The sequence below is a fragment of the Epinephelus moara genome, chromosome 7, assembly GCF_006386435.1.
Source record: "Epinephelus moara isolate mb chromosome 7, YSFRI_EMoa_1.0, whole genome shotgun sequence".
Taxonomy (NCBI): Eukaryota; Metazoa; Chordata; class Actinopteri; order Perciformes; family Serranidae; genus Epinephelus; species Epinephelus moara.
Window position 1 is genome coordinate 7,322,707 of NC_065512.1, and position 19,624 is coordinate 7,342,330.

At 43.0% G+C, this 19,624-nt stretch overlaps 2 protein-coding genes across 4 annotated transcripts in view; one reads left to right on the forward strand and one right to left on the reverse strand.

The window, feature by feature from the left end:
- The window catches only part of LOC126393221 (radixin), a 67,919-nt gene extending 58,156 nt beyond the window's left edge, over positions 1–9,763 (reverse strand). The window contains exon 1 of one of the 2 annotated variants that reach the window (XM_050049207.1): positions 9,488–9,763. The gene's annotated coding sequence lies outside the window, so the exon portion shown is untranslated. Of the gene's footprint in view, positions 1–9,261; positions 9,425–9,487 lie in introns of those variants that run through there. The other variant, XM_050049208.1, reaches the window with a different exon arrangement.
- Positions 1–19,624, forward strand: part of il1rl1 (interleukin 1 receptor-like 1) — a 331,020-nt gene that overhangs the window by 139,104 nt on the left and 172,292 nt on the right. The window lies entirely within an intron of this gene.

Genomic DNA, 19,624 nt, shown 5'->3' on the forward strand with positions numbered 1-19,624 from the left:
TTAAAAAATGACATGCCTCTTAATTTTTTGCTGCTGTATCGAAAATGGTATCGAGTATTGAATATTTTCCTGGGTATCGATATCGAGTTTGAAATTTTAGTATCATGACAACCCTATTCTCCATAGATTTCTTAATAAAATCATGTTACAAAAAATACCCAAACCTGAACCTGCCCCAACAAAACAGCCCAAACCCTCTCATTCTAGCGAAGCAGAAAGTAGCTCAAAACCTTAAACTGAAACTACTTTTTCAAGTGTTTCATATGGATCACTGCTGAATCCTGAACAATTTAATGAGGTCATCTTTCAGCAGATCAGTGGACTGAATCATTTATAAGCAAACCAAAGAAGCAACAAATTCATTGTTTCACCTCTGAATCCAATGGTTCTTTGCAGTTTGGCTACAGCCTGAAAATATACAGGCACCACACACATCCTAAATGTGTTGGTGCCTCATATATATCAGCTGCACATGAGTCAAGGCACTGAACCTTTATCAGTTCCTTGGCTAGAAGTCTAAAATCTAAAGCAGGTAGACTTAATAACTCGGCACAATCTGTTCCCTGTGGTGAGTTTATCACGCTGGGTCTTCCTGTGCAATTTCCCTCCACCTCTGCATCTCCTTTTCCTCAGCTACGTCTTTCAATTACAACTTAACAACAGTGAGGGTGAGGAGCAGAATAGTGCACTGATGGGAGAGAAGGCTCAGAGAGTCAGCGAGGGGAGAGACGCATAAGAATTCAAAGCCTGCCTTGACCCATATACCTGGAGCCAGGAGATAGGTAAAGACACTGAATACTAAAATAACTCACTGAGTGCAGAAAGTTTGAGATGATAGCTCTCGCTCTGAAAGAGTATTCAGGGTTTTATTAAACCATGCTGCTGGTTTTATTAATATTCAGAGTGAGATAATTATATTCTTGACAGAATGCCTCTTTCAGCTCCAGGCTCACAATCTCTTTCTCTTTCTCTTTGTGTTCACTCTTCAGTTCTAACAGCCACCAGACTGATAACATCGGCTTTGTTCTCCATTCAGCAAGGTGAAAGTAATTACCATCTACAAAATTTAATAGATTTAAATGCTCTAGGCTTTGATGGAAACACACAACTCCCTGTGTGACGCACACACCGACACCTTAGGGTGACCATTAGTGTGTGCTGCGGCTGAAAGCATCTGGAGCTCTCCGATAGAATACAGGTCTGCTCTGTTTAGCAACCCACTACCTCGTAAACCTGGATCTGTGTGTGTGTGTGTGTGTGTGTGTGTGTGTGTGTGTGTGTGTGTGTGTGTGTGTGTGTGTGTGTCTTCATTCAGTGAAACCAGAGGGTCACTCCCGGGCAGATACAGCTTCCAGGTCACCATTCATGCCGACAGAGACTCTGCTCTCTGTGCACATTACACCCTTTCATCTCTCTCTTTCTCTTTTTGCCCAAAACAGACTCAACACACTGTTGCATTTTACACACACATTTAAAGAGTGTCCTGTGCGCCTGCTTTACAGATCCCTGCTCTTCCTCCTCCTCTGCATTCCTCTTCACTTTAACAGCACTGTGGGGTTGGGCTGGGCTTCATTCAGAGAAAACCACCATATTATTTTTGGGTTGTCAAAAACAAAACAATATTATGTGTCTCTGATTAAAGAATAAAATGAAGCCTACATGTTCTCTGTTAAATACTGGCTTTATGTACCATGGTAAATACTTCATTCTGATTGGCTGCAGGGTGTCCATTAAAACCTGATACAGGACACCTACTAAGAACTAAACTGTCTGTTCCCCATTCTGAATTAATGTGCTGGCCAAATAATACTATCAGCTTGTATCTGAGTAACCATGGCAACAGGGACGCAGTCAAAGCCATCATTTACAGTCCGTCAGTGCTTCCTCCTCTGAACACCACAGGAGAGACTGTACCGCAAGCTGCAGGGAGTACACCGTCCCTCTGACGCTACTGATGCTTTGTTTGCTATTCCTCTTGCTACTTTAGGCTGTGGCCAAGAATGTAAATGGCCAATCATGATAATGATTTGGGGACAATGACATGGGTGGATAGCTAGCTCGTCTTGTTGTTAAACATGCTGTCAAATTATATTTATCCATCCATCTATTTTCATCCACTTATCCAGGGCCGGGTCGCGGGGGCAGCAGACCAAGCAAAGCACTCCAGACGTCCCTCTCCCCAGCAACATTTTCCAGCTCCTCCTGGGGGACCCCAAGGTGTTCCCAGACCAGATGAGATATGTAATCCCTCCAGTGTGTTCTGGGTCTGCCCCGGGGCCTCCTACCAGTGGGACGTGCCCGGAACACCTCAGCCGACCCTTTTTCGACACAAAGGAGAAGTGTCTCTACTCCAAGCTCGCTCCGGATGTCCGAGCTTCTTACCCTATCTAAAATCAGGAATCAGGGCTCGGTGTATTGTGTGTCAGTCGTAGGGTTGGAACTCGTTAGGATTTTAACGATTCCGATTCCTTACCGATTCCTTCTTAACGATTCCTACATTATATTCATTATACTTGCTATACTTAAACAAGTATATAATAAACACAAATGCAATCATACAAATACAAAAACTTTATTCAAACTGTTGCACAGTACAATTAGATGAAAATACACATTTGTGTGTGGTGTGTATTTCAGATTTAGAGCTTGTATCATCTCCCTGAGAATATATAACAACAAAAAGTGATTCTCTGATTTCTACAGTAACAATATTACCTCAAATTAACCACAGCAATGTAATAAAAAATACAGCCTCCGCCTTGATTAAACGCTGAAAATTAAATAAAAGAGGGAGACAGGTGTCTCCTATTTTATCTTATTTTGTTATATTTCTCCCTCTCCCCTCGCTGGAAGCGTCAGACCTCCCGCCGCCCGCTCCCGTCTCAAACACGCAGGTCTCCCTCTCCGCTGAGCACCCGGCGCACACCCGGCCTATTAAATAGCCTGTAACCATGACAACTGTGTGACACAAAGTCAGTGCTTTAGTGATTAGATAATGTCGGGCTCGGTCGGGTTCGGACAGAAATATGTGCACTCTAATGGAAATGCACGTGATGTTTTTTTTTGTTTTTTTTTGTTTTTTTACAATCTAGGAATCGTTTGCAGGAACCGTTACGCCAAATGTGATGGAACCGGTCGGTCGGCAAATTATATTTACTGTTTGCCAAATGTACGCAATGTTACTGACTTCAAATCTTGCTGGCATAACGTTAGCTTTCTGGCTCAAAGCTGAGCCAAAGGGTTCTCTGAGTTGAGTGGACAAGAAATATCTCCCACTGCCAAGTCGAGTCTATGGTTTGTCCTATTGTGGCACCCTTACAGCCAGAAGTACAGAAGTACTTTCATAAATAAAACCAGCTTCAGGTAGGAAGAACTAGGTTGGTTGGTACTCAACAGCATCCCTATAATGGGTTAACAAGGCAGAGAACTGCATCAGCACAGTGCAAGAAGAGCTCACAATCTACGCCTCAAGGTTAGGCGCTCAAGGTTGCCAGGCTGGGCAAAGCCAAATCAAAGCCAACAGAGAAACAAAGGCATCTCACTTGAGGCTATACAGCAAACCCCCGTGTGGAAATCCCCCTAATCATTTTATCGCAACTGCTCGGGATGCTCTCATAGCAGCTATCGATTGGCACACAGTAACCTCGGGGTAGGACACCTCCAAGATGCTGAACTCTCAACGCAGCGAGGATGCGTGGTTACAATCAGTGTGACTCCGGTAACTTCAGTTAACATGCGGCTCCTGTTTACACACCAGACGGCAACATGGACCAGTATACCATTTGGATGTTTTAACAAAAGCTGATCCCTGGGTACTACGCCCAAGATCGGCAACACTGCTGCAGTGTGCTCCTACACACTTTGTCAGGTCTGACAGAATGAAACTGAATTAGCACCTCCCTCTTTCTTATAAATGTGTAACTGGTTCAGAACCAGTGCTTGATGCCCGACTCTAATTGTGACTGATGCTTGACTGTTTCTCTTTCAGCTGTTTTCTGCTGGAATTCAGACCCTGGCAGCTGGCTCACTTCTGTCTCTGACACTTATTTTTAATGTTCGCATAAATAAATAATTTGCTTCTTTTCTTGGAATTGAATGTTTAACCTTCACTGATATCATTGCCTCTATGATTTCAGAGTGTCCTGACTTCAAGACTCTCACGGAGCTAGTGAGAGCTTAGTGGCTGCGTAACCATTGTTTTGGTTGATGGGTTGAGGTTTAGCTCTTGGTGTGTCTGTGGTTATGTGTGTGTGTGTGTGTGTGTGTGTGTGTGTGTGTGTGTGTGTGTGTGTGTGTGTGTGTGTGTGTGCGTTCTTGTGAGTCTGTTAATACAAACAACGATATTCTAAAGAAAAGAAAACCACAATGAGGTCTTTGGTGTAAAAGTTGTGTCTTCTTGAAAGTTTCGGTTTCATATTTCACTGTTTGTGTTTTGTCTGTCGTTACATGTTCGTTCCCAGAGGCTACACAATGTTCTGCTGTAGGTGCCAGAGACGACACAAACACACACAACTTCCAGCAGCTGTTATAACAGCAGGAAACTGTGCCAAGTGTTTTGCTTGACAGCAAGGCTTCACTTGTACAACACAAGAGCCAACTGACTCTTTTCTTAAGTGTGAGGAGTGTCAACAGCACAAATGGCTCGTTCAGGGTGCGACCTCTGAACCCACAAACATAAACACACTGCAGAGTAATGCTGACGCCCTAAATCCAACTTCTCCCACATGTACTGTATGCCGTAAACTGTGACTCCTCTCTTAGTGTCCTTCCAAACAGGCTCAACATGCAGACTGGAATGGTTAAAAGGCAAAAAAGGGAACAAAAAGAAAAATGAGAAATATAGGGGGGCATTCAAAGCATCAGCAACAGGCGTCAAAGTTAAGCAACTACAAACAAATTCATAGATCCAAAATCATGTCAAGAGTAAATATGGACATCTTAATCCCTGTGACAAATGATGCTCTTAAAATGAACACAAGTCTCAATCCAGAATAACACGAATCATAGTGGTCCTACAGTATAGATGACAGAAGCTACAAACATTGCTATTTCCTGCCTTTCCATCTTTGCTTACTAATCTTTTGATGAGTCTAACAACAACAAAAACAACAACAACAACAGGACAGTGTGTCCAGCATTTATTTATCTGATCAATATTCACTGTAATAAATATTCACTTGGCTGAACAGTGACAAAAAAGTCAACAGGTTTTAAAAGCTGTTAGAACTGATGGAAGTCTGAGATGAATGGCATCATCGCTCCTGTCTGCTCCTGCACGGAGTTGACAAACAGTTTAGTAGATTTGTCTCTGACACGGTTACTCACAACATCTTTCTCGACAACAGAAATCAATGTGTGAGGATTGAGGATATGGTGTCTACAATGCTCAGCTGTGATGACGGAGTGCCCCAGGGCTTTATTCTAGGTCTGCTTTCCTTTAGCCTATACATCAATGACCTGCCTTCGGCACATATTGGAGCTGATGTTCAAATGTATGCAGACGATATGGTAATTTATACATACACATAAAAATACAGCTACTCTTGTAGTATCTCCGTATTTTTGCGGGGCAATATTGCATCGTTACACAATGTCAAGTATTGATTTTTTATTATATAAAGTATCATTATGACAAATACAAACTAAACTTCATGTAGCCTACTAGAATAATATAATCAAATGCTTTTTCAACTAGATATATTTTGCTGCTACAACAAAAATGGCTGAGGTGAGATCAACAGACTGAAAACTTTATCTTTTCAGATAAAACAGACGGTAACAAAAATTTCCTTTGGGGTCATAATTTAAAGTTGAAAAAGGGGTAACAAATTGCAATATACCGCAACATATTTTATTACAATACTAAGCATATCACAATAACATTGTATCATGACTTAAGCATTATGATTGTATCGTATCATGGATCCTCTGGTGATTCCCACCCCTAAAAAATAAGCCTTTTGGCCAACACTGGCAGATTCACAGTGATGCTAATCAATGTGCACTGCCCCTGAGAATAAATGAAATTAAGGCTGATGCTCAGTGTTTTGCTCAAGCACACAGGACTGATGCTGGACTGAACACTACCTGTTGATTAGGTTAAACCTGAGACCACCAGATGACTAACTGCACCATAATGTCACATTTCAGAGAAACAGTGCAGCAATGACAGAGATGCTGACATAGAAAAAGAAAGTGAAAGAAGTCAAACGGGAGAAGATGTGACAGTGAGAGGCTAAAAGTGAGGGACGGAAAGAGAAACCAGATCGCATCCGTCACAGTGAACCTGCTGTGATGTGAGTTGTGAAACTTAAGTGTTTGCTCCCAGTCTCCTGATACTAACAAATAAAAACACCTGCATTGTATCCTTTAGAGATGAGATTATTAGATTACTTTCTTAACCAATCATTTGAATTCAAAATGTCAGAAAAGTGGCTGGTATCATTTCAATCAGTCCAAAGTGACAATTTAGTGTTTTATATGACAGAGAAAAGCAGAAAATTCCTACATTTGAGAAGCTGGAATCAGTGAATATTTAGGATTTTTACAGTCTGGGTTGTATGTTCAAATATTAACCATCTTTTTTGGGGGTTGCAATAATAAAGTGTCCCTCAAACAAAAGTGCAGGTTTTAAATGCCACTTTATTTTATCTAATTGGTTTGGAAATGAAAACTAAACAGAGTATTAAAATCATTTCCTAAACTGTACATTTTAATGTCCACTACAGTGCAGAGCATATTCCTGGTTCAACTTTAACCTACTGAACTTATTACTGATGCATGCTTGCACTCTGACAGCACAGCAAATGATTTTAACAGATATTTCTGGTGCATTCACTTTTGTTCCATCCTTTCTTTTATTTGGGTTTAACTGGACTGGGCATGTAACCATAGCTGATGCAACAAGGAAAGATAGATGCACACTCCCTCTGACAAACTCAATGAGCCAACTCTCCAACCCATTCAGTGTCACAACCAACAGTTACACTGCAGACCAGATTCAGACAGTCTCACAGCAGCAGCTGGCGTGTGAAGAAATCGTCGGGATCGCGCCAGCTTCACACGCCGAATGTGAGGCCAATTTGTTTTCTCGATTTATGTGCCTGTTTGTGCAGACACAAATTTAGACCATTTTGCACAAAGTAAACCACGATCTCTTCATTTAGAGCACCACACTGCTGTAGATGTTGCTTTGCTGAAGGTCTTAAGGCTACTTGTGTCCTCTTCTTGAGAAAAGTTTTCCCACACACTCTACATATGCATTGTGTCTGCGATTTCAGTCACTTCCTCTTAGATGTGTGCTGCTCATGGTCTGGCACCTGATCGCTATCAAGTCCTGAACTCAGCTGTGCCCACAAACATCCTGTACAAAGCTAAATAAGAAGAATATAAGAATATACAGGCAGGCAGTCTCTGCAGATAAATACACCACCACACACTTCTCATGGGTCACATGAGGTGATTGAGAGGGATTATTTCTTTATAATTCACTTGCAAAAAAATGTCTGCAGTGTATATTTCTTTATTTACTGGCCCCTGGCCCTCTTGCAAAAGTGTCCCCCAGCAAAGCAAGTTGAGTATCCTGCTATATACTCTACCAAAATGGACAGTTCACACATAAAGAGCAGTGCAAACATAAAATAGTTTATGTGCTAGGACAGTGGTTCCCAACTGGTCCAGCCATGGGGTCCAGATTTCTCCTTTGACATCAGTTCAAGGTCCACGCAGCTTAATATATTTAGCGTCTTGTGTTTGGACATGTCATTGAGCTACTGTAGGTTGCTGCTTTTGTCAAGGAGCTGTCAGTTAGTCACTCACTGTACAGCAGGAATCAGCACTTTAAGATCAAAGCTCTGTGCTGGAAATTCACTGTACTTTAAAATAAAGTGTGTTCTTTCACTGGCAGAATGGTCTTGTGACCCACCAGTTGTCCCACCACTTATCAGGCATTACAAATAATCAGTTCATCTTTACATTCAAAATGGATGTGTAGGATTAAGAAAAACAACTCTAGGCCTCTCTACAGACCAACAGGAGAGACTACCTGAATGTAAACCTGCACTCAAGCTGCCTAACAACACAAAAACAAACAAGTGACAGCTTATTATTTGTAACTCATGTGCATATTGACGCCAGAATAAGAAACAACTCTCCTGCTGTGATCTTGAGCCATTACATTACTCAACAGGTTACAAAAAATTGCAGTACAGAGAGAAATCCAAAACCAGCCGTCAAAGGTATCTCATGTCATGATGCACTGAGCCTCTCTCTCAAATGAGCTGTAATTTGGTCCCGAGAGGAGGCGGAGCCAAGAGCAACAGGAGGGATTTGAGTGACGGGGCTAATAGCCAATAAACTCACTTCCCTTGCTGTAATGAGGCCAATCAGAGACTCGTAACTTCCCTGACGCCGACGGAGCATCTGTTTGTGCCAGATGGACCGCTAGGCATCATGTGTGGGCGCGCTAATGTGCCTGTATTCAGGAGCGCTGTTTACGTGCGAGAGCTAAACTAGTCCGTATTACACGCGGTGTCATTCGGCGTGGTTGCCACGGCGGAGGGTAAACTCACTAACGGAGAGTGTGTATGTCGTTGACACACCAGCATCGATCTCTCTGATGTTAATGTGTCATTTTATTATAGCAACAAGTGTCAGGCTGGAGTTACAGCGATGTGTTGGCTCAGTGCGCGCTTTGGAGACATGCGTAAAAATAGCGGTATTTGAATCGACCACGAGTATTTCAAAGCACGAGATGAGAGTCTGGAAATGTTTACAGCCAAGCTTCAATATAACAACATGATCATTATGTGTAAACAGCTGCAGTTTGCGACAGTGTTGCAGAGAGCAAAGCGCGTCGTCAGCAGCTGCAGGACTCTGCAAAAGTTGCAAACGGCGCAAGAAACATTGTTTCCTCTCGGAGCTTTTACAAAAGCGCAGCAGAGCCCTCCGACATGACAAACAGCAACAGCAAACCGCTGAAATTACAACACAGAGCTGGGCACGGACATGCTCGTAGGTGTCAGCGGTGAAGTAACGAGCCGAGCGCTCAGAGGCGCTGATAAAGATGGCTGTGAGAAATAGAAACAGTTGGTCTAAGTGTGGCTGCAGAGAGCTGCCATGAGCGCTGCTCTGTGTGCAGGTCATCTCAGAGAAAAGGGACAAGCATCTAATTACACTGACTCCTAACGTAAGCCCTGTTCTGTTGCATAACACTGAGCCGACACACAGCACCTCAGCGCAAAGTGACACCACTCCACTCACCCGTCCTCCCGTCCTGAAACGTGCAAGAAGCCGGTTAGAAGCGAAATAATGTGAGCCTCACGCCGGAGCACGCCGCCTGTCAGGCAGGTATGAGCTGAGAAATAAGTTGAAAGCGCTCCGGTTGGTTAACGGGCCTGCGTAAAGACACCTCCAGCCCGGAGAGGAAAATAAATCCCCCTCTTTGAAGGGCTTAAAGGCAGGCAGAGCTGAAGGCGTTCAAACTCACCTCTAACGCCTGGCTGCGCTGAGGATGTGTCCAACTGTCACCCCCTCCAGCTGGCTGCACGGCTTTATATATCCACAGCGAGTAAAAATAGAGCGCTTCACCTTCCCGTCCTCTGCGCTGTTTACCGGACACGGTGCGCACCGACAGCGTGTTGTGATACGGGCTTGAGCGGTGGAGAGTCCTCCGCCAGGCTCCCAGCACCGGAGAAGAGGTACAGACAGTCAATATGGCTGACGAAGTTACCGTACCGAGGCGTGGTGAGCGGAGTCCTGCAGATTCAACCACCCCCCCCCTCCTCCTCCCTCACCCCGTGACTGAAACTCTGCAGAGCAGCCTGCTGTGGGGTGACACCCAGGAGTCCCAAACTTTATCACGGCCCCCAAAAGGAGAGGTTAATACGGCAGAGATCCTTCTGGTAAATGTGTTAGGTCACACTGTGAGTTCACTGCTAATAATATACTTAGTATCCAGCCGGTAACGTTCCGGTTAACGGTTCATTAAGACACTGCATTAAAGGGACAGTTGACCCCAAGATTAAAAATACATTTTTTTCCTTTTACCTGTAGTGCTGTGTATTAAAATAGACTGTCTTGGTGTGAGTTGCAGAGTGTTGGAGCTATTAGCCGTAGAGATGTCTGCCTTCTCTCCAGCCAATGGAACTAGATGGCACTCGAGTTGTGGTGCTCAAACCACCAAAAAATACATTCAATGTCTCTTTCCTGAAATCATGACCCAAAGACCTTTTTATGAGCAGTTTCATGCAGGAACTTTTTCTTCCTACCAAACCACACCTGCCAACTGTATTGCACCACAGAAGGAAGTGTGCATCTACTCATGGACGAGAGGCTCCTGCGTGTGACAGAATGAGATGGAAACATTAATGGTGTCCTGTTAGGTTGAACTGAATACTCAGATGAAACAAGTATCCAGTACAGATAATGTATCATATGAGAAAAGTCCTTACAGATAATGGTGTACTTGCTTATCCCTAGTGTCCTCCTTGGCTGAGCTGTAACTAGCTCAGTGGCGCTAGGTGAGCTAGCAGTAGATGCACTCTTCCTTCTGCGTGGTGATACCATTGATGTATAACAATACCCTAGATACCAGATGCCAAGATGGCGCTTATTCAGCCCAATGGAGTTGCTCACCTACTGCATACGCCAAAAAGCTTCTAGCTTCCAGATTTGCTTCCGTGATACGCGGCCCACTGAATATGCACAAGTTATGTTTCTCTCACTGGCCCCGCCCACAAGTTTCTGCTTGGCTCACAGACTTTACTTTTTGATGACCTCACAAATTACTAAATGTTTTTTCTCGGCTCAAACAAAGTTTTACAAACATAAAACATCCATGGATCAAAAATTGATTATAGAAAGAATCATAATGGACCTTGTTTGCAGTTCGAGGTGTCCCGTCACGGTTTTTATACGCCACTTTTACTGTAGAGAAAATGCTTTTTGGGCCATAGGGGATCTCAGTATCGCAAGTGGCCACTGGGAAAAAGCAAGGCAAAGCTGCTTTCGTAGCGGCCTGCGTGATACAGGTGCAGATGTAGTTCAGTAAAGACTTTCAGCTGAACATGTCAACTGAATTAACTCCAGATCAGCATTAGGAATCACAACCCCTGCACCATTTTACTCTCATTGTAAATGTATTCAGTAAACAAACATATTACCTGCACTTTTCTCTCCACCTCACCAGGCTCTACTGCTCATCTCCACCTCCTGAAAAAACTCCCCATTCATCACTGCCTGTAAATAAGGCTCTATGTGTTGTGAAACAGAGCCCATGTGGCTGTGAGGAGGAGAGATGTGTCATCTCTGAGCTGTGAGTCACTGGCATGCAGCTTGCCTCAACCTGAAGTCATGATGAGAAAAACACACCAGGACATGATCAGTGATGTGTAATGTGCTGTGCACGCTCAATGAGAGCCAATGCTGATGTAGATACTTAAGACACTCTGATAACAATCTCTGTTCCCTACTGATTACATGGATATTGGCATCTTTATTGTCTCACTAACTTTTAGCAGAGATCCCTCAAATATGGCTTTTAAAGAGTTGTACGAGTTCTTTCAATACACCAGTATTGCCGATATTGTTTGCCCCTTGATATTCAAGTCAGGCTCTACACTCAGTGTTGATTCTCTGAGGAGCATTAAGACATTAAAAAATCTCTGGACCTTCTTCTTGTCACCCGCAACATGTCCTTTCACGTTTTTATTAGTGTAACAAAAGTCTATTAAACATTTTCCCTCACTCCATGCTGATTATATTTACTTGAAAAGTAGGGCTAGGTGTTGGTACTGGACAGCTTTAAGGTATCAGCCGAACTAGCCTTGGTCCACACCTTTGAATCCACTCACGTCATGGAGTTGAGTGATTCATCTGGCACCGTGACGTGAAGCAGCGGTTTCTCAGTATTGAATAAATATGACTAATGAGTGCAGCTGGGGGACTAACAATTAGCCAATCAGTGCCACAGCTGGGACGAAGGCCATTGACTATGGTGGACCAGAACCAGTGATGAGTACTAAGAACAACTGTGAGCACTATACACAACATGGGGCTCATTAATATTCCCTTTAAATACGAAAATAGATATGTCCATTTCAAACTCAGATGTCACTGCCCTCATACTTCCATGCCTCCTTTATGATGGCACAGATACAGCCAATCGATGGCACTAGAGGGCAGAGTCAAAATTTCAGTCAACCAACAAGGCAACTAAGGAGAAGGTCGTAATAACATACCTTTTAACAGAGGGAGCGTTGTAGACGTGGTGGTCTGTGACGCCTATAAACACATCGCGACATGGACAGAGTATTATTTTCACCATATTAGCAATTTGTTCTGCTCTGCCATTATTTAAATGTCTTTGTCGTCTCCATAAATTCGTATCATGCTTGAACTAGACTTCCACTGCCCCCACGAACTCTGGTGGTACTGCTCCGTTTCATCCATGTCCAAAAGCTTTCAGACAACATGCACAAATATGGACAAAATGACAAAATATGGCTCCATGCATGTCTGTGTATGTATCTGACGTTGAGCAATCAAGCTGCTATCGAATAGGGGGTGTAAGACACATGTTTGATAATGATATTATATCAATTCATTGGATAACGATACGATATCACGAAGTCTTCCACAACAGGATTTCGATTTACTTAAACTTTTACTTTTACTTTAACCCTTTTCACCTCAACTCCATTGTGGTGAAGAGGGAGCTTAGCCAGAAAGCGAAGCTCTCGATTTACCGGTCGATCTACGTTCCAACCCTCACCTATGGTCACGAGTTCTGGGTAGTGACCAAAAGAACGAGATCGCGAGTACAAGTGGCCAAAATGAGTTTCCTCCGCAGGGTGGCTGGGCTCAGCCTTAGAGATAGGGTGAGGAGCTCGGACATCCGGGAGGGACTCGGAGTAGAGCCGCTGCTCCTCCACATCGAGAGGAGCCAGTTGAGGTGGTTCGGGCATCTGGTAAGGACGCCTTCCGGACGCCTCCCTCGGGAGGTGTTTCGGGCATGTCCAACCGGGAGGAGACCTCAGGGCCACCCCAGGTCACACTGGAGGGATTATATCGCCCAGCTGGCCTGGGAACGCCTCGGGGTTCCCTCGGAAGAGCTGACGGAAGTGGCTGGGGAGAGGACTGTCTGGGCTTCTTTGCTAAGGCTGCTTCCCCCGCGACCCGGACCCGGATAAGTGGAGGACGACGAGTACGAGTACGAGTTTAACTCAGGGGCCTGTGATTGATTAGAAAGGATATCAGTTAATAGAGTGATTATCTTTTTCTTGGCTGCTTACCATTGTTTGCCTGGCACTATGCAGCTAGCACTGTTTGAACGTTAGGAAGGAGGTGGTTGAACAGAAATTGTGACGCAGACATGCCATGGAAATGTCAAAATAAAGGCGTTACCTAAAGGTGACGATATGTATCGATGTTTTCGCTTTCCATCAATAATATTGAATCACTGATATCGATCCAGACCGAGGTATCGTTACACCCTGCATCTGATCCTTTTGTACCCAGATCCAAAAAGAAATATTTGTATGGTTTTGCTTGCAACCAATCCCTGCAAGCGTTATTTGTTTTAATGTGACGTGTGATTGGAGTGGTGAAGTCGTGCTTGCTCTAATTGACAGAGTTGGCAGTTCAGGGTGCCAGCATGCCACCAAAACATTCGAAATATGCCTATACTACACATCTGTGGTGTCTGGTGGCATTTTATACAACTGAATGTATCATTTGATACCCATTCATGTGACGGGTATCGAATGAGGTAGATAGAAGAAGGTATCAAATGAAGTACTCTATTGGTATTGGTATCACATTTAGGACACTGGTATTGGTTCTGGTGTTTTTAGATGATACACAGCCTGATTAAAAAGTGAAGAAGAAGAAGAAGAAGAAGCAGTGAATTATTCATCCAGCTCTCATTTTGCTGACATAACATCTGGGTGGTCCCCACAATACATAAGGTATTCTCAGGCCGAGAGACCGTCCACAGTGTGAGACAAATGTTAGATCTGAGTAGAGGCTACAGTGATTGAAAGCAGTGTGTGGTGCTGCACTGCTACAGTGGATGCCAGCCGCTTCATCACAAGCAGAGAGAAAGAGAAAGAAGTCAGTTAGAAATAGAGGCCAGCTTATAATGACAGATCTCTCTGGAAGCTGATTCATCAGTTTGCATCTCTGGCCTATTTTAATATCACTGACATCTACGAGAAACACTGTGAGCAGAGTGAAAATGTGACATGGAGGCAGGCTGGCGGTTTGAGAGGAGGTCTCAGGTTCAAGCCTGCAACAGTTGATGTTGATGACATCAGTGTGTGTGTGAGTTAAACACTGAGCATCAACGTACATTTCTCTGTCAGCTCAGTGCCTTACACATTTTCATATTATTCACATTTGGTTCCTCTTCTCTCTCTCACCTCTTCAAGGCCGCGTCCTCACACACACTTTCACTCAGCAGTGTGTTTTCAGGCTGCAGTTTAGGAAGTAATGTAGTACATTAAATGGGATTACAGTAATCTCTCCAATGACACAACTAGCAGCGTGATTGAAGTCTTTAATAGTCCTTTAAGCCTTTAACTTATAATTCTGAAACCCAGGTAATAAAAAGTTACGGTGGAGCAGGCTGCACATAAATATCTGTCAGGCAACTTAAATTGTTTCAGAAAAACTCACCTTGTTAATCAAACCACAAAGTCATCTATTTGCCAGTTTGTTGGTAGAATTTTTAAATTTCAGTGAGTTGTTTACTGTGCAACACTGACATCTTGTGGCCGCTTATGGACATGACAGCAGTTTGTTTGTCTCCAGGGCAACATGATACACAAAGGCACTGCAGTAATAACCTGCTCTTGAACGAAATTATTTTGTTAAAGGGTTTGGGATCAATTGTGCCATGCTCTCAGCACCTGGAGATGGAAAACTGGAATTGGTTCCTGGTTAATAACAGAACAGTTATCATACATTTCTAAGACCATTAATCGTCTATGACACATTACTCCAGCTCTAAAACCCTCACATTTGTTACCTGTCACTCCAAACTGATTACAAATTCTCACTGCTTGTGTATAAATCCCTCTCAGGGTCTGACATGCTTGTGACATATGAACCTTCTAGCACCCTGAGGACACCTGGGGCTGGACTACGGACCGTCCCAAGAGTCAGAACAAAACAGCGTCTTGTTATCATGCAGCACAAATCTAGAATAATATAAACAATGTTAGACAAGCCCCGACTCTGAACATTTTTGAGTCAAAGCTAAAAACATTCCTATGTTACACTGCCTACTTCACCCTGTAATGACTGCAAACACATTTTAAAACTCAATTTTAAATCAATTTTAAATCATATTTTTCTCTTGTCTGCACTTTTTCTATTTTTAATGGTGATTTCTTTTAAATTGTAAATCATTTCGTAATTCGTTTTACCTTTTATATCCTTTCTCTCTACTCTTTTCTGTATCCTTTATAATGTTTTATATTTAATTGCTTGCCTTGTCTTTTGTATGTCAATTATTGCACTGAAGAAGACAAAAAAAAACGACTTCATGTCTATACTCCTAAAAACCATGCACTCTGCTTGACACAGATCTAAATACGCACACAAAACACACAGAAATGCACCAAATTACAGAGCCAAGAGTGGGTGCACAGGTGCATGCTAGCACTTTGATCACCAGTGACACCTTTAGTCATCTGGCAGACGCTACAGAGCTGCCAAAACACAAATCACCAGACTCAGAGACAGTTTATTTCCCACAGCCATCAGCACACTAAATAAAGCAAATATCACATAATGTTTATAACTGCCATTCTGCCATCCACTGAGCACTTTGCTGCACTTTAAGTACTTTTATATATATTTATTTATTGAATTTTATCCTCACTGAATGACCTGTTTTGTCTTTTTATGTTCTTTGCTGGAATGCATCACTTGAGTGTCACAATAAAGGCTTTCTAGTTCTAGTATGGGAGCACAGAGGGATAAAGAGTTTAGTTTAGTGTGAACATTTCCCTCAGAAGCTAACTTTATTATTTCTTCCTCCTGCATGTTTACATACATGATGTGCAGAGTGTGTGTGTCAAGGACAGGCTACAGATTCTCCCTCCAACAGATGAATCCAGCTCAAACACCTGTTCAGCTGTCCTTGAGCCGGACTCTGGGTGTGAGCTTTAGCTGAACCTGATCTCCACGTGAAGAACGGAAAGAGACAAAACACACTTAACATAATGAGGAAATAAAGAGGACAGATTGGAGCGTTCCATGTGAGGGCTTTACAGCTGGTGTAGCTATGTTGAATACAGCAGGAATGCAGATTTGAGTCACTCTTATTTGTGGAGGGGGATTAATAAAGACTGAAATCATTATTATCATTATCCATTATTCCCAGTGTTCACCCTGAAACATCCGCATGTGGAGTTGCCAAAACAAGCTCAGATCTGCCTGTGAGTCGTGACTGTGCTGCATTTATGTGAATGAAATCAAATCTTTGAAACATCCTGTTGCATTAGTGAGCCCAAAGAAAAGGTTACTTCACACTGACCTCCAAACAGTGGTTCAGGCTAATCTTCCCATGTGATGATTATAGTTGGCGATCCGCAGGTCTTTATCTTCCTGGAGGAAATATCAGGGCGAGACCCTGCAGGCGCTCCTTCACCTCCACCTCCCTCTGTGTGCACAGACGTTATTACAAAAGAGCAAAGCTTACATTCTGCTAAGACTCTATTTAACTCCCACTGAGAGTGGAAATGACTCTTTTTCAGAGCACATTTGATTAACAAAGTAGCATCATGAGAGCATAAAGGTCCCAAACAAAAAGCAAAGGGAAAACAAGGGCTGTGATTCATCGACCTCACTTACTCAGATGCATCCACACAGACAGCAGGACGACACATCAGAGCCAAAGATACAAGTAATGTGTGTTTACAAGAGGGAGAAAATTGGGTTTTGGTTAAAGCAGATCACCTTTTACTGATGAGCACATATTTGTTGCCCTGTATTAGCACATGACAAGGTTATAACATGTGTAAATAACTGCTGGAGTTATTAGTTTATTAATAAATTAGTCATTTTGAATAATATCTAATAACTATTAATAAGGAATATGTTTGATTTTGGATTGTCAGTCAAAAAAACAAGTAATCTGAAGATGTCAGTCTGGGCGCATTTTCACTCTCGCCATTTTATATCCATCCATTCATTTTCATCCACTTATCCAGGGCCAGGTCGTGGGGGCAGCAGGCTGAGCAACGCACCCCAGACGTCCCTCTCCCCAGCAACACTTTCCAGCTCCTCCTGGGGGACCCCGAGGTGTTCCCAGGCCAGATGAGATATGTAATCCCTCCAGGTGTTTTGGGTCTGCTCTGGGGCCTCCTTCCATGTCCGAGTCGCAACCTTAAAGGGATAGTGCACCCAAAAATGAAAATTCAGCCATTATCTACTCACCCATATGCCGAGGGAGGCTCAGGTGAAGTTTTAGAGTCCTCACATCACTTGCGGAGATCCAAGGGGAGAGGAGGGGTTTGTGGAGGGTCTCCAAAGGCAAAGTGGACCCAGGGGAGGGGCCAGACTAAGAGCTATTCAAGAAGACCTTGATGAAACGATGTTTTCAGACTTTGAGGACCTTGCCCAGTACGGGAACACCGTATGAATTTTACAACTTGATCATTCTGTCAAACGAAGCCTATCAATTAACCTGAACAGTAAAACCTGGTCATTCTTTCAAGCATGGCTTCTTTTCTGGGACAAGAAGAACTGCACAGAGGTGCCCTGGAGAATTCTGTGTTCCTCAAATATTATAGCTCATTACAGGATACATGTGAGATGAATGACTAAGCTTGGCATAGTTGAGACCTGACGACCAAATCACAATCACCTGTCCCATGAGTTTTGTACTGTTCACAACATTCTCAGATGAAATGCCACACTGCATTACCTTTGAGATTCTCAGTCCACTGCAGCAAACGTCATTTTGGAGGGAAACTCTGGTTTAAAATCTCTCTGGGAGTTCCCTCTGCTGCCACAGGAGGGCAGCAGATCCCCACCCTGTGCTCCTTACACCACCTCTGGATCCCGCTGTCATGTACAATATGAAACACATAGTGCAGACCTGTTAAATGTAGCTGTTTGCACGTGTCATTCTTTGCCTATTGATTCCTTCAAGTGTTCAGTAAACAGAGGTTTGTCTTGTTTGATTGGAGAGTCAACACGGCGAGCTGTCTCCATTATGTCCTCATTATGAGTTACCTGACATTACAGTACAGCTCACAATAGTGTTTGCACATGGAGGTGGTGAGATATTGTGCGTTGGTGTGACTGAATGTTCTCTGACCGCGACTGAACTTTCAGGCAGGTAAGGAGAACAGCAAACTAAAAGACACTGAATGATTTATAGCACAGCTTCAACTTGTTCTAACCTCAGAACACTTTTAGAACAGTTTCACCTTTGTATGAATCTTTGTTCTCATAATGTCTACATACTTTTATTCTTCAGATTGCTTTATACTCAGCCCAGTGGCCAGAAGAAATGTTTGCCTTGTACATTTCAGCAAATCACGAATATGTAACACAGATGTTTCTTAGGTGACTGACTTTGTCATCAGGAGGTGGAGGGGATGGTGGATGGTCACGTAGGCGAGATCCTGCCAAACTGCAGACCACCGTTCAAGACCAACAAGCCAAACAAAGCCAGTTGTTTTTTTATGGATTGTGCATCCATAACCAAGTATTTTAAGCCAAAACAAGATATTTTCTGAACAATAACCAGATTGTTTTTGTGCTTAAACCTAACCACACATTAACTGAGGCGTTGTTGAAAGTAAAGAAATGAAAGGTTTCAACATATCCACCATATATATAATATATATAATATACAAATGTGACGTTTCCATCGTTTACAGAAATGTACAGTGCCAACATTTTTTCTGGCAGTTGGGTTCATTTACTGCAGAAGCCTTCAGAAGCAAGAATAAAAATGCAGGTAGTGTTGGCCAAACTTTAACTTACTGACACTGCATGTCAAACTATAGATTACCATAAAACTTTGATTAGTAGCCCGGGCTATTATTTGCCTAAATCACTGAACTCAACAGGCCTATATTTGGGACAGGCCTTTAATTCCTTTCACACAAAACTATTGCTCAGCAAAGATCAGGAACTCACATTGTTTATTTAAACCAGTATGAGTAGTACTTGTATAAAAATGAGGCTGTAGACAATATATCAATTATGAAACATTCATTTGATCTAACTCAGACAGACAGCACATTAGAGAAATAAAGTCACAGCACGTGAGGATTACTGCACCCAGCATACCAGCACATCCCCACTTTATCCTGTTAAAACAAAACTCACAACTTGGATAAATTTTCATGAAAAACCCTTTTAAATTCTTCTGATCTCAGGACCCTTACAGACTATATGATACGATATACTTTATTGTCCCACTATTGTAAATTTGTCTTGGACTCAGCAACTGCGCCATAAATGCCTTGACAGCCACAATGACAACAAACAATACATCAACAGCCATACCATCCCAACAACAATTCCTGGTGTCTGCCTCCCGGACCGCAACAGGAAGATGATTCCACAGGAGAGGAGCCTGATAGCTGAAGGCTCTAGC